Here is a 23,790-nt window from a genome sequence, read left to right as displayed (position 1 = left end):
CATCAGTTTCTCTTTACACTCACTTGCTCTATGACAATGCTTATTGCAATTTTAACTATTTCCATTATTTTTTTCTTTTCCATTACTCCAACATTTTTTTGATGTATGACCTATTTTAGCACAATGATTGTAAGTAAGTCTTTGATTATTTTGAGCTCATTGTTGAGATGATTCACCTTCTTTTGGTTATCCTATCCTGATTTTTCCTTTTTGTCTATATTGACTTTGTTCATTCAATTGATTCATGCTTTTTTGAGATTGCATCATTCTTTCATAGGTATTCATTTTAGTGTTGAGATCATTCTATAGTCTTTCATTCTCAGATCTTAGGTTCATCAATTCTTAATTTGCATTATTGAGTTGATCAATGAAGTTTTCTTGTTGAAGGGATAGTTAATGAATTTCATTGTTCTTTGCTTCTATCTCTTCTTTGGCTTTGGCTTTTCCTTCCATGACTTCACATAATCTAACTAATTTAATTTCTTGCTCTCTTTTCATCTTTTTGACTTCTTCCTAAAGATTGGAATTCTTTTCTAATAGTTCTTTCATTGCTTCATCAGCTAAATATGAATTTCTTTTAGGATAAATATCCTCAATTCTTTCTTTAGTGTAGAAGTTGTCATTCATTTTTACCTAAATATATTTCCTTCTTTTCAATGATTGAGAGAGTTTCTCCATTTCTTTCTTGAGTTTCCCAATAGAAAATTCAAGGTCCAACTTCTCCTTGTCAATAGCCTTATCTATCTTGTATAACTCCATTGCCTTTGTTTTTTTCTCAAGCTATTAAAATTATGATGTGATAACCAAATAAGCTTTGATACCAATTGTTGGAAATATAAGGTAGGCAAGGTTATTGAGAGGGGAGGGGTGAATCAGTAACCAGTAAAATTTTATCTTACTTCACCAATTAATCCTTCATATAATATTCTCATCTAATTGAATGCATGAAATAACGAAAGTAAATAAACATTCATAACACTTTCACACAAGATACGGTGACCTAGAAACCTTCCAATTAGAAAGTAAAAGTGGCTACATTTCTATTATTCTACGGGCTCTTTGTCAAATGCCTAGGAAAATAATCAACAACATTGCAGGACTAGGAGAAGGAGTTTTAATAAAATCACTGCAAACAGTCAAAATGTAGAATGCTAATTGAATTTCTTATTCGTAGATGCCAACCATTCTTTGTAAATAAAATAATCAATGTTCTATATCTCAACCATGGAACAGTCCATGCCTAAATTAAAAATTGACCCCTATACAAGTGGTATGTACTCTACCTCTTGGTGTGCATTCAGTAATGTGGTATTCCTCATTTTCTAACCTTTATCTTTATGCATTGGCTCCCTTTTCTCTGCTATGTGGGTACTTGAAGTTGTATGCAGCTTACATCAAACATTATACCTACTCTGTCGCAGGTTCAAACCATACTATCATCTCTTGTTTTTGGCATGAATTGCCTTGCATTTTCCTCCTCCAGCTTGTATTTTTACTTTATCGAGAAGTTCCTGGTAGATGTCTACATTCTTTGAAAGATATAATTTGGCTTTATCTTTACCATGTAACTTTACACCATTCAAACTATAAAAATTCACTATTTTTGAGATCAATCCATGTTTATGACCTAAATCCAAGACATTAGGTTCAAAATAAATTCCCTTGCCAAACTCTATTACAAATTCTGCTATTCTGAAAGGAGGTACTAGTTTGTTTTTTACAACTTTTACTTGAACATTGCTTCCAATAATATCTTCCCCTTTCTTTACACCTCCAGTTCTATGAATATTTAATTTGGATAGATGCACAAAACTTCAATGTATTCCCTCTAGAGGTAGTTTCAACTAGGCCTCCAAAACCAAATCCACCTAATTTATAAAAATGGGAAGTGGTTCTGAGCAAGATAAATCATGCATCAACTTCTGCAGGCATTGGCTCATCAATCTTGCCTACAGTGCCACATGTGTATCCCCAACTTCACCATCTAGTTCAATTTTAGGTACAAGTGTTGCTACACTATCAACCACAATAGCATCAATTGATCCACTCTATATAAAATTATCTACCAAAAAGAGGGCCTACTCACCACAATTAGGTTGAGCAAGAAGAAAAATAAATTTGTGTCAACACCTATAGCTTCTTCCAATGATGGGTTAAGAGAATGTTCTGCATCAACAAAAACATAGTAGCCTCCATTCTTTTGGGCTTGTGCCACTACATGAAGACCAAGGGTTATTTTCCCTAAAGCCTTAGGGCCATAGATTTCAACTACACATCCCTTTGGAAGTATACCAACTCCTAGTGCAATGTCTAGCCCAAGAGACTCAATTGATATAACAGGCACATGTCTACTATTAGAAGATAAACCAAGCCACATTCACTCGTGCTCTTCTTTTTTCCATCTCAATGTGTGAATAGTCCTTTATTTTAAGGGAATTCAAAATGTTATATGTATATTTTGACATTTACAATTACTTAAAATATTATAACATTCCCCTTTCAAAAATACCCTTAATGCCCTTAAGCTCTATCAATTTGATGCAGATTAGTTGGGCTCCAAAGTGGGTCTGACTAAAAAAAAATTCATTTTCAAACAATTGAACCCTCAAATTGATCTACTAAGATCTTCAAGCTGACTAAAATCAAAATGAAGTATTGAATTATCCTTAAAAACTCATTTTTACCCTTTACTACCCATTGTCATTTTAGTGCCACAAGGTCCTTTGTTTGGCCTTAAAAATTAACCAAAATACCTAATTGGGTTGTGAAAATAGGGATATTGATTCTTTTATCTAGATTCTTGCAACTTGTTGAATCTCATCTAATGAAAAATTCCCAGTCAAAAGATATTGACTATAAAAGTTTCCCTCTCAGAATCACCTACAAGAAAACATGTCCAAAAAACAATAAATTACATTCAGATTTGGCTTCAAAAACTAGGTAAATTGATAGTTGGGAAATTTTTTTTTTGGGGTATTGGTTCACTATCATGAGGAGAGTATAAATCTACAATTTGGCCTCATGAAAAATAATAGGACACAAATGGCAAGTGGTTAAAGTGGGGTACTCAAATTATGCAAACTGAAAGCGCTGATAGAAAAGCAATTTTTGCAAAAGGAATTGACCTAGGAAAGTGTGCAAATGGATTCATCATGATTTTAAAATTGATACACTTGTAGAATTTTTAGAGTAATACACATCAATGAAATCCATTCCATATCACCTATCATGGATTCAAAGTTATGACATCACAAACAAAGGTACTGACAAATCTGCACTTCTTGACACTAGTAAAAAGTTAGAAATTCCATTTGGGATCATGTTTGAAAACTGAATAAATGGTTTTTTCATAAGCTCAAACTTGAAACATAGCATTTCTCTAACCTCTAAAATTCAACACAAAAGAAATTTCACCATTTTGATCAACTGGGTCAAATTTATGGCAAGTCAAATAGGGCTTCCTAGAATTTAGAACAATTTACATTAACATGACATCAATAAATAACCAACTTTGAGGGATTCAAAACCTAGTCAAACAGATTAAAAAAATCTCAAAATCTAAAACATAAGATCTTGGTATGGACACTAAATACTCCCAAAGTGGCGATTCATGAAACATTACTAGGTGCAAGATATTTAATTGCAAACACAACCTCCTATCATTGTTTGATACTTGGGTAAAAATGCAGAATTAACAATTGCTCAAAACATGACTTCACAAAATGGCTCAAAATGGAAATTTGTCTTCATGAAACATATAGATGCACTAAATATAAGGTGCTAGAAACAATAAACACCTCTTATGCTTCAAAAGGACAATCGGGTACACATGCATCAAAAACCATTTAAGGGCTTGATTTTCTTCAATGGTACTCAAAATCATGGCTTCAATTTTGAGTCCTAATAGTGGCTCTATCTGGGGATACATGTCCCTTGTGGGCATGGAAAGGATTTAGATCTCTGGAAGAAGAAGACCATTCCTAAAATAGCAAAAACTTCTCTCGAATAAATTTAATGAAAACAAGAAACAACTACCTCTACTATGTACAAATGATGACCCCAAGCCACCGAACTTCAACAAAACTTCTTACCTCTATCATAGATCTAATTTTCATTTGAACTCTCATTAGGTAAACTGAAAATATTTATTCTATTAGTTTCATCTATTAGATCAGTATCTCAAAACTCACCACTTAGCAAAACTGTATCTATATCCTTACTTCCATAACACATATAAAGACTTGCTTCATTTTCAAACACTTGCTCATTATGAAAGTACTAATTAGCATGCTCAAAAATATTAGACTAAAACTAAAGACCTTCTCTAACAAATGAATCATGCATGCTACTAGTCTCGAATATGAAGGCATCATATTCAACATGGGGAAAGAGATCACACATACCTTGAAAATATGTATCCTTATGCATAACTAGATAGTACTCGGAGGAGCAATCAGATTTACACTCACATTTATCATCAATGTCAGAATCTAAAACTAATTCAGAGTTCTTCAATGATTCTTCACAATCAAAAAATGGATTAGTTGTCACATTAAAGAATTCATCATAAAACTTTCTATAAGGTGCATGCTGATTTTCAACAACTTTTTCAAACACCTAATTACCAATCTCATAAGATGCAATCTCATCAATACTTTCACCATCACATCTAGAAGAACATAAATCTGATCTCTTATAGCAGTAAGACAATGTATCATCATTAAACTCATCCTCAGCTAAATTTGGACCTTCCATGTCTTCTTCAAACAATGGGTTGATAACTCCATGTAGTGATCCTCTTTGAACATTTTTGACAAAAAATGGGTTGATCATCATTAGGATTTTCATCATATAAAGTGTTAGTATACATTTTAAAACCATTACCCATTTCATCTTCATGGAGACTTTCAGCATGTGAAGAAAAATCAAAACCCTATGAAGATTCATTTTCTACTCCATCAATGAAACATGTAGAAAATAGATAAATATTAGTTGCATTGTCTTCATAAAGGTGATTCAAATGTCTTGCAAACCAATCATCGTTAAGTGCTCATGCATTAACCTCATAATCATTTTTATATTTTTGGTTACTACTACATATATCCTCAAGACATTTATCTACACAACTAGGTAATCCATCCTTATAAACAACCTCTTTATCCTCATATTGTGTAGACAACCTTTCTTCAAAACTTTCAAACTCAAGCTGACTTGTACAATTCTAAAATGGAATTTCACTTTCAGATTTAGAAAAAGAACTTATACCTTTACTTCATAAGAGTGAAAACTTTTGTCATTTCTTTCTTCTTCCCAATTTGCATCTGATTCACATGAACATGAACATATACTAGTACTTTCCTCTTCTTGACTTAAGCAACAACCCTCGCCATTGTCTTCACATGATGCTTCTTCACAATACATTGGATCAGCAAGTTCACCTTCATCACTTGATGCATATTTTTTAGCTTCTTCATCCTCATTTTGAGATGAATACCTTTCCTACTCATGGCTTGAATTATTTTTTTAGCATAATACAAATCATTAATGGGAGAAGCAATGACTAAACTTACATCTTGCATGTACAATTCATCAAGTGAACTAACTTTATGTTCTACTGCTATAATACTACAAACATGTGCATTCAATTCAGCAAGAAGGGAATCATTTCTTCTTTGCAACAAAGAGACTTTATCTTTACATGTTTTTATTTCTAAATTTTCAACAAAATTATCTACAAAAACTAGGGCACCTATTTGCTGATTTGAAAATAAACACTCCTTTTGACATTGATTTTTCCTTTGCACCTCATCTTGCCGGAAAACACTTTTAGAGAATGACTTCTAGTCAAGCCATATTTTATGTTATTCTCAATCTCTATTGCTATCATGAATGCCTGATGCAAATTCCCAAGCTCTTTATCTCTCAACAAGTAACTCGTCTTCTTGTCAAATGCACTGAGATAAACCACTAAACACACTTGATCATCTAGCTTATAACTTTCAGGAATGTCATTTAAATCCTTTGCAAATCTGATATTAAATTTAGGAACTAACTCACTATTCCCAATTTGGATTTTTAAGAACTTATTAAAATAATCAGATATGCTTTTTCTTTCCCCAAACTACTTCATGAAAGCTGAAATTAATTCATCCCAAGATGAAATTGAACATGATGGTAAAAATGAAAAGTAGTCCTTAGCATCATCTTCTAAAGTTTGGACAAACAACTTCATATGAATGTCTTCATGAGCAATTTCAAAATCACCAACCAAGTCACTGAACAATTGAACATGATGACTAAGTGAATTTGCATGTTTCCCACTAAACTTAGGTTAATACTTTCTAAGGTTATACAACATAGGGTTTAAAAAACCATGAATGTCATCAAAACATAATGGAATATATCTCTTGGTAGAAATAGGTCTATAATTCCTACTAACCGGCTGCATACATTTCTCACTAACTTAAAACTCAATCACCAAGATTATTTTTAGAATTCATTACTTGCAGCAAATATGAAATTTTTTTCTACCAATTTCAACTCTGAACATACTTCAATATATGAGAACACTTGTTGAATCTATTTTCAACAAAGTATGTTGAGATTGATTAAGCCATTCTCCTATTTAATTCTAAAAACCATTTGATGGAGAATCTCTTGTAAAGCTCACTTTCATGGAAATGAAGTCACATGAAAGTGGAAAGTACTTTACGTGTTGATGTTAAAATCTCTAATCTACTAGTTTGGCATTGTTACTAACATGAACTTTGTCACACCACATATGAAACCATTATAGAGCCACCACCTCCTTGATGAGGAACATTAAATCACAACAATGATTTATTCTTGAAATAATTCCACTTGCAATAGATACACACAACACACAACACACAACACTATAGATCCAAAATGCACCTCTCTTTTTCTAACAAGCTAGATTTGCCCACAAATACTGAAAGCCTTTGATATTGAAATAAATCATGCACTAGTACAGAGATTTAGATCTAAGTTTCCGCTCACACTTAGCGAGAAAAATTTGAAACAATTTGCCATTGGTAAATTTTGAACCAGACTTTCAACATAGCAGAAACTTATAGATCATCAACATCTTGAAAAGAGAATACAATTCATAAATAATTATGACTCTAAAATTTCTCAACAACACTTGCAAAAACTAAACTGATTGAACATAGACTTATAAAAGTCATAAAACACAATTTACATCCAATTCTTACAACATATTGTTGTCCATGAACAAAGCCTTAATTGAGGGACACAAAAATCAGCAAGGATATGAAAAGAATACCACAATTCCTCACTATTGTACTACTTTCCTTGTGTTTCTCCTGCTATATTGAATCTTCATTTTTCAAATCCTCAAGGTTTGTTTTCAATTTAGATTCAATACAGTCCCCAATAGAGTCACTATATTTTTGATGTTTTGAAATGTTACAAGTTTCAAATTACCCCGATGAGAATAAAGTACATCCAGGGGTAGCTAACTCCCATCTTCAACATACTATTTCAGACACTAGGCCAACTATAAGGCTAGACCCTTCTTCTACTTCAAGCTCTACAAAACCTAGGTAGGTGAACCTCAGATCAAATTAATATGGTACCAGTGCAAAATATATCCTTGAATCTAACAATACAGATAAAAACCCTTATATCTCCTAATACTCATGCAATAACATAGATCTGTAGTAGCTAAATGCAAAACAATGTAATTCATAAGTTGAGTGAGGGTTATACTTTTCATCTCTTCAACACAAAGGGGGAAAAGCATTTGATTGATAATTTTGATTTCAACAAAATACCAAATATGTAGTAGTAAGAACTAATGATCCTTTAGCTGATTAGTGACTCTTCTATCAGGAAATTCCATGAATCAATCACATACATATGGATACCTAAGACATATTCATATCTTCAGGTATTTGATCTATCTATTCACCTTGTAAATAGACATCTATGTTCAATCTAAATCTCATTCTTACCTAATATCCTCATCAATAAACTTGCAACCCTATTGATTTCCCTGAAGCATTTACATAACTCCTTGAATTATAAGCAACGATGAAACAACATACAACCTTAATTGACTGCAACTATGACCTAAGCTCTTTGTTCAAAGATCATAAAAAATTGAAGATTACTGATAAAGGAGACAAGATTTAAGATGAAACTCAGCACTTGCTATTCTTTGTATTGATTTTCTTGAAATAATACATTGATATGCCTGAAATTAAAACATAGAAACACCCTAAAGATCAGAACTATCTATGTTCTCTTCATTATTGTTCTTCATACAAGAGAAATTTTTGAAAGAATGGTGCCTTAGTAGTGAGTCAATTTCCTTCTCAAAATTGGAACTAATTGGTTTCACAGTGAAAAAACTAGAACCCCTACAATGAGCAAGAAAGATAATGATATAGGAGGAGGTGAATTCCTAGATCTATTGTGAGGATGACATGTGTCCACTTGGAAAACCTCATAGCAGTGTTAAAAACATCTCTCTAATCTCTCCCCTCAACTAAAAAATCAAATTCCCATCATTTGGCTTCCAAAAGAAAGAAATATCTGAGATAGTTGATTGAAAATCATAACTAACTTTGATGCCAAAATGAACTCAAGGAAAAAGTGAAAATCGGTCAAATAGCCTCTAGAATAAAAGAAAACCATTTAAAGTTGATTTTCTCCATATTCAGACTTCAAAAAGCCTTCATAACTATCTCCTAACCAGTTTTGATGCTCCATGGTGAAAATTACCCATTCTACTGAGAATTCCCCGAAAAACATAAGTTTTCTTATAGTGAGAACTGGTGAATAGCTATGTAAAATCTAACCCCAAAAATGGAAAATTCATATCGTCCCAATTCCAATAGTATATTGAAGTTCCTATTTTGGACAAAAATTGAGCCTCTAGCAATCATTTGAAAAATTAGGTCTCCACTTGTAGTTTTGCATTAAAATGCAAAAATTTGAAAAAAATAAATAAATAATTCTATAGTGTAAACTATACAATATTCAATTTTTTAAAAAAAAATTCAAATCTTTGTTTGAATGAATGTAGAGAACTCTTTATATCCCCTCACCACTTGAACAATTCCACTTGTCATCACATTATTGGTCTACACAACATCACCACATGTCACATTTGTATTGGCTCTTATCTTAGACAAGCCCCACATTTCCTCATCAATTGCTACTAGATTTTTGAATTTTCTAGCAAGTTACCATGTCACTTGTCAAAAAATCTTCCATTTTCTGGTGGCAACATGGCGACCACCAAATTTTGGCAACCTTTTTTTGGTGACTTCATCCGTGACCACCACATCATTGCTACCTCTACACCCATCCACCGCTACATCATTTCCACTTCACTGCACAATTGAGGTAGTGCTATGTTGTTATAGTTATCATGTGAGCAACTCCACTTGGAAAAATAGAAAAAACCATAAGATCATCCATGTGTCACAATCTGATCACCTAATCATTGAGCTTGCCACATCATTGATGATGTCAGCATCTTTGTCAACATGTTTGTTTAAAATTTGATTGCATGTAGCCTCCAGCTAGCCAACCATGGGCCCCACCTGGGAGTGCATGGTTGACAAAAAGCATGTGTCTTTAAGACATATAACATATTGTGTGGATTTTTATTTAAAGACATAAGAAAGCCATTTCTTCCCCAATCTAGGATAAAACATTATAACCTAGCTCTGCTTTGTTCTTCATTTCATGGTGTGACAGACCTTCTTTGCATGGGTTTTTTTTGTGAGGGAAAAGCCTATTAACATAAAGCCCACCAATAGAGACATCACACCCAATTATATTACATGGAGGTGCTGCCTCATGTTGTCTACAAGAAGAAATTGTTTTAGAATTCTAAAAGATTTTAACTGGGCGCCACAAGAGGCATTTTTTCAACAACAACATAACTTGCATATTATGATGCCCAAATTCATAAGGTAGAGAAAAATAAGTCCACATCATTTCATTCACATTCACTCCTCTCCTCATGAAGTGAAATCATGAGCTACTGTGAGAGTGAAGTAGTCATGGTCTTGTTCATTCATACAAAAGTGAAATTATCGAGAAGAATAGTGTCTACTATTATATGAGCTCTATGTCAAATGCCTAGGAAAAGAATTGACAACATTGCAGGACTAGGAGAAGGAATTCTAAGAAAATCACTACAAGCAACCAAAAGGTAGAATGCTAATTTAATTTCTCATTCATAGATTCCAACAATTTTTTGTAAATAAAATAATCAATGTTCTATGTCTCAACAATGGAACAGTCCATGCTTGAATTACAAATTGACCCCTATAAAAGTAGTATGTTCTTTGCCTCTTGGTGTGCATTTTTTACTGTGGTATTCCTCATTTTCTGAGCTTTGTCTTTATGCATTGTCTCCCTTTTGTCTATTGCATGGGTACTTGAAGTTATACACAACTTACATCAAACATAATACCTACTCTGCTCAGGGTTCAAACCATAATGTTGTCTCTTATTTTTGGCGTGAATTGCCTTGCATTTTCATCCTCTGGCTTGCATTTTTACTTTATCAGCAAGTTCCTAGTAGATGTGTGCATTCTCTGGAAGATAACCTTTGGCTTTATCTTTACCATTTAACTTCACACCATTCAAACTATAAAAATTCACTATTTTTGAGATCAATCCATGTTTATGACCTAAATCCAAGACCTTAGGTTCAAAATAAATTGCCTTGCCAAATTATTTTTTGAATTCTACTATTTTGAAAGGAGGTGCTAGTTTTTTTTTAACAACTTTTACTTCAACATTGCTTCCAATCATCTCTTCCCCTTTCTTTAAACCTCTAATTCTATGGATATTTAATTTGGACAGATACATAAAACTTCAATGCATTCCCTCCAAAGGTAGTTTCTACTAGGCCTCCAAAACCAAATCCACCTAATTTTTCTCTCACCTGATTGATAAAAATAAGAAGTTTTTGTGAGAAAGATAAAGCATGTGTCAACTTCCATAGGCATTGGCTCATCAATCTTGCCTACAATGCCACATGTGTATCCCCAACTTCACCATCCAGTTCAATTTTAGGTACAAGTGTTGGTACACTATCAACCACAATAGCATCAATTGATCCACTTCATATTAAAAGTATCTACTAGACAAAGGGCCTACTCACCAAAATTAGGCTGAGCAAGAAGCAAAAAAAATTTGTGCCAACACCTATAGCTTCTACTAGTGATGGGTCAAGAGAATGTTCTGCATCAATAAAAACATAGTAGCCTCCATTATTTTGGGCTTGTGCCATTGAATGAACATCAAGGGTTGTTTTCACTAAAGCCTCAGGGCCATAGATTTCAACTACACATCCCTTTGGAAGTCCACAAACTCCTAGTGTAATGTCTAGCCCAAGAGACCCAGTTGATATAATAGGCACATGTCTACTATCAAAAGACCAGCCAAGCCACATTTACTTGTGCTCTTCTTTTTTACATCCCAATGCATGAATAGTACTATACTTTAAGGGAATTCAAAATGTTATATGTATATTTTGAGAGTCACAATGACTTAAAATATTATAACATTCCTCTTTTAAAAATAACCTTAATGCCCTCAAGCTCTATCAATTTGATGCAGATTTGTTGGGCTCCAAAGTGAGTCTGACTAAAAAAAAATTCATTTTCAAACTAATGAACCCTCAAATTGATCTACTAAGATCTTCAAGATAACTAAAATCAAAATCAAGCATTGAATTATCCTTAAAAGCTCATTTTTACCCTTTACTGCCCACTGTCATTTTAGTGCCAAAAGGTCCTTTGACTGGACTTAAAAACTGACCAAAACACCTAATTAGGCTATGAAAATAAGGGCATTGATTCTTTTCTCTACATTCTTGCACCCTATCAAATCTCATCTCATGAAAAATTCCCAATCAAAAAGAATTGACTGTCAAAGTTTCCCTCTCAAAACTACCTGCAAGAAAACATGTCAGAAAACAATAAATTGCATTCGGATTTGGCTTCAAAAATTGGGTAAACTGGCAGTTGGGAAAATAAAAATTGGAGCTTTGGTTCACCATCACAAGGAGAGTATAAATTTTGGATTTGGGCTCATGATGAATAACATGACACAAATGGAAAGCGGTCAAAGTGGGCTACTCAGAATTTGCAGACTGAAAGCATTGATAGAAAAGTAGTTTTTGCAAAAGGAATTGACCTAGGAAAGTGTGCAGATAGATTTGACATGATTTGAAAATTGATATACTTGTCATATTTTTAGAGTACTACACAGTGGCACAATCCATTTAGTCTCACCTATCATAGATTCAAAGTTATGACATCATGAATAGGGGTACTGACAAATCTGCACTTCCTGACACCAATAAAAAGTTAGAAATTTCATTTGGGATCATGTTTGAAAACTGATCAAACAAATTTGTCATAAGTTTAAACTTGAAAAATAACATATATTTGACCTCTAAAATGCAAAACAAAAGGAATTTCATCATTTTGGTCAACTAGGTCAAAGTTATGGCAAGTCAAATAGGGCTTGCCAGAATTCAGATTAATTCACATCAACATGACATCAATAAATAACCAACTTTGAGGGATTCAAAAACTAGTCAAACGGATTCAAAAAAACTCAAAATTTGACACATAGGCTCTTTGGTATGGATACTAAATACTCCTGATTAAACATTATTGGGTGCAAGATATTTAATTGCAAATACAACCTCCTATTGCTATTTGACACTTAGGTGAAAATGCAAAATTGATAATTGCTCAAAATAGGACTTCATGAAATGGTTTGAAATGGAAATTTGTCTTCATGAAACATATAGATGCACTGAATACAAGGTGTTAGAAACATTAAACACCTCTTATACTTCAAAAGGAAAACTAGGTACACATGCATCAAGAAGCGTTTAAGGGCTTGTTTTTCTTCGATGGCACTAAAAATTAGGGCTTCAATTTTGAGTCCCAACAAGGTCCACCTTGTATAAGGATTTACAAAATTACAATGAAGTATGCACTCAGTGAAGAGATCTAGCAAAGGCTATTAAGTTTAACCTATTAATGGATTTGACTAATGCATAGGTGTTAGGATGAAGCAGTGGATGATCTCTGATATGCAACTCTAATTTGTTGGTTAAGATTTGTTTTATTACAATGATCACTTGACTATGATAGAATATACTTTGTTGTCCCTTATACTACTTGTAGCCTTCTTTAATTCACACTTCTTCTCATCATATTCTCTTAACATTCATCCTTTCATATGATAAAAGACATTATATATATACTAATTTTGAAATTACAACTTACTAAAGTTTACTACATTACCAATTTCATCATAATTCACAAAGTCAACCCAACTACTATAACTCGGGTTCTAAAGAAAAACTTGGTTATTTTCTAATACATGGAAAACACTTTCAATGCTCTGTAATGATGTGCACTTAGTGGAACTTAAAGCTTGATCCATACTAATCACTTCCAAGTAGCTTGAACTTGGTCAAGATTGTGTGAGTCGATGAACTCTAACAAACTTGGTAGCAACTAGATCACTAGATTGACACTGTATGACTCAAACAACACTAGATCCACTTCATTAACCCTACGAGCTTGGTAGATGCTATTGGACTTGGTTAACACTACAAAGCTTGGTTAACACTATGATCTTCTTCACTTCCACTGACTAGCTCGGTAGCCTTTACTATGCTTGATTTGTACTAAAAATTTTTTTTGAAGCTTGGTAAACATTATGTAGCTCAAAAAACACTACAAACACACTATTTATCTTGGGAACAACTAAATTCTTGGTTAACATTTGAAATTGAATGATAAGCTTAGTAATAATGTAACCAATTTGACTAAGTGTTTAGACATTGATAGACAAATTGACCTTAATGTCAACATCATGTTGGTTTTATTTTTGACTTTGAATTTCATATTTCTCCATTTTTGGATGATTCTACTTTTTTAGTGAATGAATGTCTTGAGCCATTAGTACTATCACATGACTTCATAATTTCTTCAAGGTATTTCATTGCTTCATTTGGTTTGTTAAATATTTCCATAAAGTCTTTCTAATTTTTTAGTTCATTCTTTAGTATGTCCTTCTATGATCTAATATTTTCTATTTCCACATTCTTTTAGTTTAATTCCTTATTTGCAAGAATCAATTGATTCATCATTTCTAATTGAGTGTTTGTGAGCTTTTGCACATCTCATATCCTTTCTACAATTGTGGTAGCCATTACCCTTTTGTCTTCTTCATCTTTCTTCTTGTGTTCAATCACTTCAAATAGTCTTACTAATTGGATTTCATGTTCCCTTTTCAGTCCTCTTATTTTGTCATTTAGGAGTTTTTTTCTCTTCAAGTAGATCTACCGTTGATTTATCAGTTTTATTGATTAGTCTAAATAGTCCTTTTGTCTCAACTTCTTCATAGGAAAATTGTTTATCCTAGATAGACAATCCCTTTCTTATTTTTTGGGTTTTTTTTAGTGAATCATAATCTTAAACACTTAAAAATTTTGATAGCTCATTCACACATTCACCCATTGTCTTCTGCATGTAAAAGTTATAAAAGTAAACTTTATGTAACATGTAGTTCTAATCTATCACATGTGTGAAAATAAACACATAACACAATATTTGGTTACCCAAAAACCCTCCAAGGTGAAGGGAAGCCTAGGGTGAGGATAACACCCACAAATCTTCACTACTATAATAATAAAGTTAACCTATTAGGGTTATAATGTTTGAACATAGTATATGATCTACTCTGTGAAGGGTTTTCCCTGTTAAAAGATTTTGAGACTATTAGGTCTCACCTTGTTAGAGGATTTAATACTTACAATAAAGTAAAGACTCTGTTAGGAGATTTACAAAGATCAAATCACTCTATTAAGAGATTTACCCCGATTCAAGTTGAGTAAAATTGATTTAGTACCTAATTCTATTTTTTTTTTTGTAATTTGATTTTGGGTCTTCTCTTTGCAAATTGATCCTCTCTTTTGATTTGATAAATCTTTTCTCCCCTTTCACCGCATTGATTAGGTCACTTGTTTCGCTAAGAGATAATAGAACACTTCTACTTGAGATATGATCGTGATCCTCCACTTCACAATTCACATATTACTCATCTCTTCATAACACCTATCACACCGTAGCTTATCTATGTTTTTCAAATATCTCTCTCCATGTATCATGGTTAAAATATTCTCTATTTAAAGAGTTCCATAAAGAATTTTCTAGATGCTTCCATATTTTGCCCCTTCATCTAAATCATTGATCACAAAACATAGGCATATGTGGTCCACATCGTAAGAAACTCTCTCTTAAAACCTCTACAAATATTAAATGTTCCTGCCATGTCTACTTGAAAATGGTTTACCTCAAAATTTGTATGATATCTGACTTTTACATAAAATCTGCATTAGTCAACACTTAGTGTATCTGATGCTCAACATTTCTACTAATGCTCGGTCTGTATTGTGCTTGGAAATTACTATGTAACTCAATACTTATATGTTTGAACTACTCAATAAGTGTTTAACTCGACTTGAATAGAAAATTATCAGCGACCACATACTTGCTCAGCTCCTATAGATCTCAATATATACAAGTTTATATAATTGACTCAACTTATATAGAGTAAATGACTAAGTTCTTAACACTAATAGACAACAAAAGCTAGAGATACCAACAATTACAAGAGTCAACTTCATACTGATAATTTTATTTAAATTCTCAAATATTTTTTACTTTCCCAATGATGATTGATTTAAACTTATATTACAATGTAATTCATGAGAAAAATAACACTTTTAATGTAGTAAAAATATATTTTTATTTTAAAATTTTAGTTTGATTGGTCATTTTAGTACTTTTTTTGTTTTCTAAATCTAGTGTTTTCTCTTTTCTCAAAGGAAAAAGTAATATTATTCATAATGATGTTCAAATATGATGAAATAATTTGTTAGTCTTTATTTTCTTCTAAGTTTGAGGAGATAGGGGATATAGACTTAGGTCATGTTGACATTTTCAAATTTGTTGAAAGAATAAGCTAGGGCGAGTAGATTTCAATTTTTTTACAAGGCATAATTTAGCTTCTGGTTTGGTCGAAATAATATCATTCCCTATTTCTATGCAGTTAGTATATTTGGTTCTAAAATGTGCATGATGTTATGATGAGAGAAAGGAAAGATGTTTAGTGTATGTGTAGAAACTATTTTGGATGTGTTGGGCATTCATTTTGCATGAGGTTAGTGGCAGGAATCCATTGCATAATTCCTCTCTTGAAAAGAAAATCTTTTTAAAGATCTGCTACAAGGTTCAATATTTGTCTTGTGACATACCAAAATCTGTTTAGTAGAAGATAAATGTGAGTGTTCACAAGGAGGCCTTTGCTGGTTCTAAAATCTCTTTTATCTCAAAATTGAAGTAAACTTGTTCATTGTCTCAAAATATCACACCAAAAGAACAACATTTTTGTATTTTCTATTTTTTATGCATGCAACTACCAATGCAACTAAAATGTGTTCCTATTCTAAAAGGGGGTTAGCAAAGAAAATAACAAAACTAAAGCAAATAACATTAAATCAAATGACTTGAAATTGAAATTCCTAAACAAACATAAGCTACAGAACACAACACATTGCGAGTTAAACCTTCGAAGAAATTGATAGGAAACTAATGAAAATAGGAGCAACGCTTCCTAGAATTGATTGATGCAATCATCGGTGAGAATCTTTAACAAGTCAAATGATGTTTCACTCTTCATCAAATCACAAGGCCATGGAAAGTACACTCATGTGAGACAAAAATCAATGTAGACACAATTGGGTGATCTCTTCTCAAGCTTGTTACATCAGTGGAATTCATATATCTATACCAAACACCAGAACTAAAAGATTGCACAACTAGAAACAACACAAGAAACCTTTGGCTCAATCACAATCTCATGAATAAAATCCACAAAACAATGACACATTTAGGCAAGAATAACTACACTCTAAATTCTAGCACCAAAAGCATAATTTTATTGCATAATAACAGTGGCCCTTGTTACATTTTACAATGGGTTATTTATAAGAAATTGTCCCCTCCATTAGTGTTGAGAGTGAGAGATATCTTAATGCAATAAAATTCTTTTAAAACATTAAAACAAACTAAATATATACAAATTGACAATCTAACTGGTGCTTAGAGGGACTCCATACATATTTTATTTATTAATTGGATGCATGAACCCTTTACATGCAAAAAATAATAAAGGCATGAGAGAGAAAGTAGGAGGCAACCATCAGTCAAAGTGGAAGTGCATGGAGACACAAAAAATAGAATTTGGTCCTTCACTAAGTGTGTGTTAGAGTTAAACTGGCATTAGAATGAACTCCCGATGCATGGAAAGTGCTATTTTTGGAACTAGCAGTTAACTGTTAGTGCACCTCTAAATTGCAGAGCTATGAAGCTATGTACCTATGGAGTTGTGGACCTACATAAAAATGTAGAGATATAGACCTATAGTGATACATGAAATGTGGAGCTACGGACCTACGAAGTTGCATGAAAATGCAGAGCTATGGACCTATGGACCTATGTTCCTTGGAAGCTCAATTTGCCAAAAAATCAAAGTTCTCAATTTTGAAAATAGTTTCTGGATTTTGCTCAAATGTGGTTTTAGATCACTTTTTGTGTACACACTTTTCCTTTTTTTGATGATTTATACCCTCTTTATAGCCAATCACTTTCATAAACTTGAACTCCTTATGCTTCTTCAATCTAAAATCTGAAGGTAGCTACATTGAATCTTGTCATTAATAGCTACATAAGATGAGGAACCTATTTTATTTCATGTGTCCAACCTCTGTATCTTTGACCTTTGTCTTCTCTCCAACTACCCTATCCTTCTTGGTGAGAAACCAAGTGATCCAGATTATCCAAAATGATCAAATGTTTGAAACTCTTTCATATTTTTTCACAAATTTTTCTAGGCATTTTTTAATGGATTTTTAAGAGGTATTCTACTCAAAATTTCAAGTTGAGACCTTCATTGATCCCTAAAATTGGGTAGGCAAAGGCTCACTATTTTAGGGACTAAAATTAGATCTTTAGTTCTTCTTTCCAACGACGTAAACAGTTCTGAATTCTGAGCTCCAAGTCAAAAGTTATGACCTCAACAAGTTGAGGATACCTTTTTTACCTACAAAAAGAAGCAAATATTAGTCTATAGAGATGAAAAAATACTTAATTTAAGACACATCCTAATGACACTAGAAAAAAAAACACTAAAAAACTAGTTGTGTGGCACATTGTCGCATGTGCAACACTTTTGAAGCATGTGCATAGCATGAATGAAGCATGCGAGGTGATTGGCACATGTGCACAACATGAATGAAGTGTACGCGATGCATATGAAGTGCGCATGAAGTGCACTTTGGTGCACGCACGGTGCCTTTTGGCACGTGTAGCACTTTTTGGCACGTGTGTGCATTTGAAGCATGTGTAATGCCTTTTCACATGCGTGACACTTTTTGGTGCACATATTTGAATCACGTGGTGCCTTTTCATGGGTGCGACACTTTTTGGCACACGTGCATTTGAAGCACGCACGGTGCCTTTTTTTCTTATTTTTTTATTTCTTTATTTTTTTTCCCTAATTTTTTCTTTGTTTTTGTGTTTTTTCAAATTTTCAAATTTTTTTGTAATTTTTTCAAATTTTGACTCTAAAATTCTAACTCTAACAAAAATTTCTTCTCCCAACTCTCGAACTGTGAGTCTGGCAGTTGAAAAAAGTAGGGGTTCCCCATTCCTAATAAGGAATGGAGTGTGTGTTGTGAACACCACAATAGGATGTTAGCCCTGTCTCTTGATCTCTAAACCTATGTTTCCTTTTAGTGTCCAAACACTTAGTCATTTACTACGCAAGATTGGATGGTCATCATTATGACAAATTCATCTAGTATAGGCCAAGAATATATAAGGACTTATTTACTTTGAATTACATGCCAAGAAAGTAAGTTATTGATGAGAACCCTAGTTGAGGCTGAGAACATATGTAAGCTAAGCTATTATAGTATAGATTGAGTAAATTGAAATAATAGTTTTGTCGAGAAAATAGAGAATACTATGTATATAGAAGCCGAGTGTCAGTATGAATATTATTTATGACTGAGTATCAGCACATTCAAATGTTGAGTAGACTAGTTTTTCCATATGAGTTTGTAGAGATAGGTAATATGGATATTATGTGTCATTACATAAGGTAATGATTCTAATGAATGGAAATCAACCAATCAAAAAATCAAAGGGAATCAAAAAAGGAGGATGAATTGCAAACTGTTGATTGTGATCCAAAACTTTCGAAGAAAATCTATTTAAGGAGGGTTCTAACCCTCGAATCAAAGATTATGATGAAAGGAGAAGAGCAAAAATAATGAGAGAGGAGAGTATGCATGTGTGAATGAATGCACAAGTGAAGAAGCGAACAATGATAGAACATAGCAAGCAAGGATAAGTCTAGAATCATATCAAACTAGGGAAATTGAAGTAGTGAAGGACTAAAAGGAAATATCAAATTAAGAGATCAAATCAAGATATTATACAATGGAGATCCAAAATCAACTTGCCAAGAAAACCAAGGACTGGGTACTAAATTAGGTTTAATAGGATTGAATCAAGGAAAATCTCTTAACCCAGTGATCCTAACAAGCCTATGTAAATCTCCTAATAGATTCCTTAATTAATTGTGAGTATGAAATCCTTTAATAGGGTAAGAATTAACAATCTTGAAGATTTTAATATGGTAGACCTCTCACAAGGTAGATCATGTATTATGATCAAACATTGTAACCCTAACAAGTTAACTTTATTGTTGCTATAGTAAATATTTGTAGATTTCATCCCAACCCTAGTTTTACCTTCACATTGAAGTGTTTCTTGTTACCAAACCATTTTTGTTATGTGTTGAATCTTTTATGGATGTGATGTATTTATTTACATTTCAACATTACAATTTAATGTTATATCTCAAATATGAGATGAATTAGGTTTGAATTTAGTAATCTAGTTTTGTAAGTAAAAGTTTAAGATCATGATTCCCTCCCCCTCTTAGTATCTTGATTTTTATTAAATCCTTCCAAAAATTGGTACCAGAGTCATGTTGTATTGGATGAAGTCTAACAACTTGAGAGGATTAGATCTTGGAGATCAAGGAATATAAGTTCGGAAAAATCATTGAGAACCATATGATTGAAATTTAGATCATATTGCAACAACTTGAAGGAGCAAGAGAAGAGTTAAAGAAACCATTAAGGAAAATAAAAGAGATAGCAATTCAGCAAAATGACACACTATATAAAGAAGTAGACAAAAAAGGGCTACTTGACAGTGGAAATACTAGTAATAATAATGAAGCAATAATAGAACTATTGGCGAAGAACATAACTCTAAGGGAAGAGGGAAAAAAACTCAAGAGAGAAAAGGAAACTCAATCAATAATACTATGTGAATTAAAAGAGAAAAAGAAGAAAGATAAAGATGAAAAATTCATGGTAAAAGAAGAAAAAAGAAAGATGGTAATAGGACTTGAAGAGATACCATGTAAGGTAAAAAAATTCTCACAAATAATTAGTTGCATATGGTAAATCAATTGCTAATCACTATCAAGAAGCAAACAGAAAGGACATAGAGATCACAAAATTCAAGTCACAAAATGAGCAATTAAGAAATGAGTTCAGGATGAAAAGGATCTTCTAGAAAGAATGAACAAACAAAGAGAGGCTATCAAATACTTTGAAGAACTAACGAGATCACCTAGGTCAACAAAAGATACCTCTAGACTAGCATACAATAAGCACTTTACATCTACCAAAGAAGGACAATCATTAAAGTGTTCAAGGGTGCTCCCCTTAATACCATAAACACATAACAAAAACAAAGAAACAACAACAATTGTGAGAATAAAATAGGATCTTCTTATTGTCATTGCAAATAAAAAATTATAGAATTTATAATTACAATATGTTAACCCACATGGACACCTTCATTATAGTAATCCACAACACAATACTGTTAACTATCAACCAGAGTTGTGCTAGACAATGTTTAGACCTTTCTTAAATAGGAAATTATATGCCACCCAAGAAGGTTCTAAACATTCAAACTTAATACCTAGGGCCAAAAAATCATTAAAATCCATATAGAGTCAACCAAATACATCTTTGACATTTATTTTAGAAATTTTTGTAGCCCAAATTTGAAAGCCCATAAATCTCAAATCGTTGCTCTGATTGGCTATTATAACCATTTTTCAAAGATGATAGCTCCTGATCTATAGGATCAAATCTACACAAGCACCCATCCATCAAGTTTTTAGACCTTATCTAGGGCCTCTAAGGCCTTCAAGACTAAGTTCAAATATTTTTCTTCAAATTTTTTATCAAAAATCCACAATAAATTATTTGATACTTATGTTGAAGAAATGATATTTTTATGGTAGTTTTATGCTTTTGAAATGAACCTTAATGTAGAAAATCAAAACATTCCAAGCTCGTATTACAAGCTTACTAAAAATAGTAATCTCCCAAAAATAGTAACCCCCATGTCTGCTAGTCTTGATGAAAATAGAAAGGCTAAAAATAAAAATATTTTTGGGTGATGCAAGAGTGCCCTCACACCCAAGATGCTCCTACATCAGACACTTGGGGTAATTTGAGAAGTGACTCTATCATTTCTCAAGTTTTTAGAGGGAAACCAAGATGGCTAACCTCTTCCCTTGCTAGCCATGATGAATCTTCTAAAGATTGAGAAGGGGAAACAACTACAAATATCACCACCAAGTGATACAACCACACAGTCTCAAGTTTTGACTCAATCAGAGGACATGGAAGATGAGTTAGTAAGTCTAGCTGAGGTAATTACTTTACCCATGTATGATTTGAATAATTTGACACTAGATAAAATGTAGGAATTACAAACCTTGGTGAGCTGCAAGGAAAAACAAGAATAACTAAGAAGAGAGAACAAAAAGTAATAGGAATCATAAACCACTAGAGATATTTTTTTTGATGGATTTGGCATAACTAACTTAGATGGTCAACATCCAATTTTGGATCAGCTAGTGTATATAGTTGATAAAGTTCAAGAAAAAGATATAGTGGTCAATGATAAATTGATGCAACAGTCTGAGAGAAGATTTCAACATAAAGTGTAGGAGAAATTCTCTTGTAAACTTGTAAATATACAAGCAAAGCTTTCAAACCTAGTCACATAGTTAGAAACAATTTTGAAGACTATTGATTCATTATTCATGAAGTTGTGTGATGTTGAGGCTTTGACACTGTAAAATCAACATTCTATTCATTTATAACATGCTGATATAAGGGAAAGTGTTATTTCATTCGGTAAGGATGCAAGTTCAAAATCACTCTCATACAATAAGTTGACATCTAGTCAGCAGAGGTTAGTGGAGCTTATGGCTAAAGATAGTGAAATATGGAGTAAGTGTATATTAATTCAATTCCAACTCCTACCCCATTTGGGAATAATTCAAAAAGAAGTGTCTAGAGAAAACATTGTTTTTAACAAAGACACACATTTTTCATATATTGAAGGTCTAATTTATTTAGCTTCTAAAATATAAATTCAATTTTAAGTTGTGGAGAAAATAAAGGACCAATGGAATAAAGGCTATGCTATAATTTTGGCAAGCCATAAACAATTTTTTATAAGCACAAGCTAACCTCGATAGCCCCAAGCCATCAGTGACAAAAAAAAGGGATAAACATATTGAGAAATGACAAAAGGGGGAAATAAAAGTAGAAATTAGAGTCAAAGACATTAGAAATCAAGAAAGTGGAATTTTTCATATTATAGATTCATATTTTAGTCTCAAGGGGAATATTTTTGAATGAAATGACTATTCATGACAAAGATTTTTTGTCACTAATGTCAAAGGGGGAGATTGTGGATCTTGAGGCCTATATTTCCTATTAGTGTCTAGACACTTAGTCAATAAATAGGCAAGATTGAAAAGTCATCACTACAATCAAGTCATCTAGTAAAGGATGAGCATATATAAGGACTTGTTTATTTTGCATTACATGTCAAAAAAGTGATTTTTGAGCGGAGATATTATAGTAGAGACTGATAAAATAGATAATAAAATGTATATAGAAGTTTAGTTTTAGTATGAATGCTATTTATGATCAAGTATCAACACATTCAAATGCCTAGCAGACTAGTTTAGTCATATGAGTGTGTAAATGCAAAAACTACTATGTCAATCATTTTGGCCAAAATTTCTATGGTATTAAATGATTGTAGAGTCAAGTAAGATGGATATTAAATGTCATTACAAAAGGTAATGATCCCATCAACCAATTAGAAAATTAGAAGGAAACAAAAAAAGATGATGAATTGTAAACTATTGATTATGATCTAAAACTTTCAAAGAAAACCCATTTAAGGTGGATTCTAACACTAGAATCAAAGATTATGATGAAAGGAGAAGAGTGAAAATAGTGAGAGATGAGAATACATGTGTGTGAATGAATGTGCAAGTGAATAAGTGAACAAGGATAGAATAGAATAAGAACGGATATGTATGGAATTAGATAAGACTGGGGCAATCCAAGCAGTGAAGTATTGAAAGGAAATATTAGATTAAGAGATCAAATCAAGACATTTTATAGAGGAGGTCCAAAATTGACTTGCAAAGAAAATTAGAGATCAGGTACTGAATTGATTTTAATAGGATTGAATTAGGGAAAATCTCCTAACTATG

The 23,790-nt window shown here is 32.6% G+C and overlaps 2 pseudogenes; both read right to left on the bottom strand.

Annotated features, from left to right (window-relative positions):
* Positions 1-1,436: 1,436 nt before the first annotated feature.
* On the bottom strand, positions 1,437-2,377 carry LOC149541882 (DNA repair protein recA homolog 3, mitochondrial pseudogene; annotated as a pseudogene).
* An 8,482-nt stretch (positions 2,378-10,859) lies between these two features.
* LOC149541881 (DNA repair protein recA homolog 3, mitochondrial pseudogene) lies at positions 10,860-11,464 on the bottom strand (annotated as a pseudogene).
* Positions 11,465-23,790: the final 12,326 nt, after the last annotated feature.

The sequence above is a fragment of the Cupressus sempervirens genome, chromosome 8 (assembly GCF_028749045.1).
Source record: "Cupressus sempervirens isolate cs-2001-9-10 chromosome 8, ASM2874904v1, whole genome shotgun sequence".
Taxonomy (NCBI): Eukaryota; Viridiplantae; Streptophyta; class Pinopsida; order Cupressales; family Cupressaceae; genus Cupressus; species Cupressus sempervirens.
The sequence above is the reverse complement of the archived record's forward strand: the minus strand, read 5'-3'. Positions and strand labels throughout refer to the sequence as shown.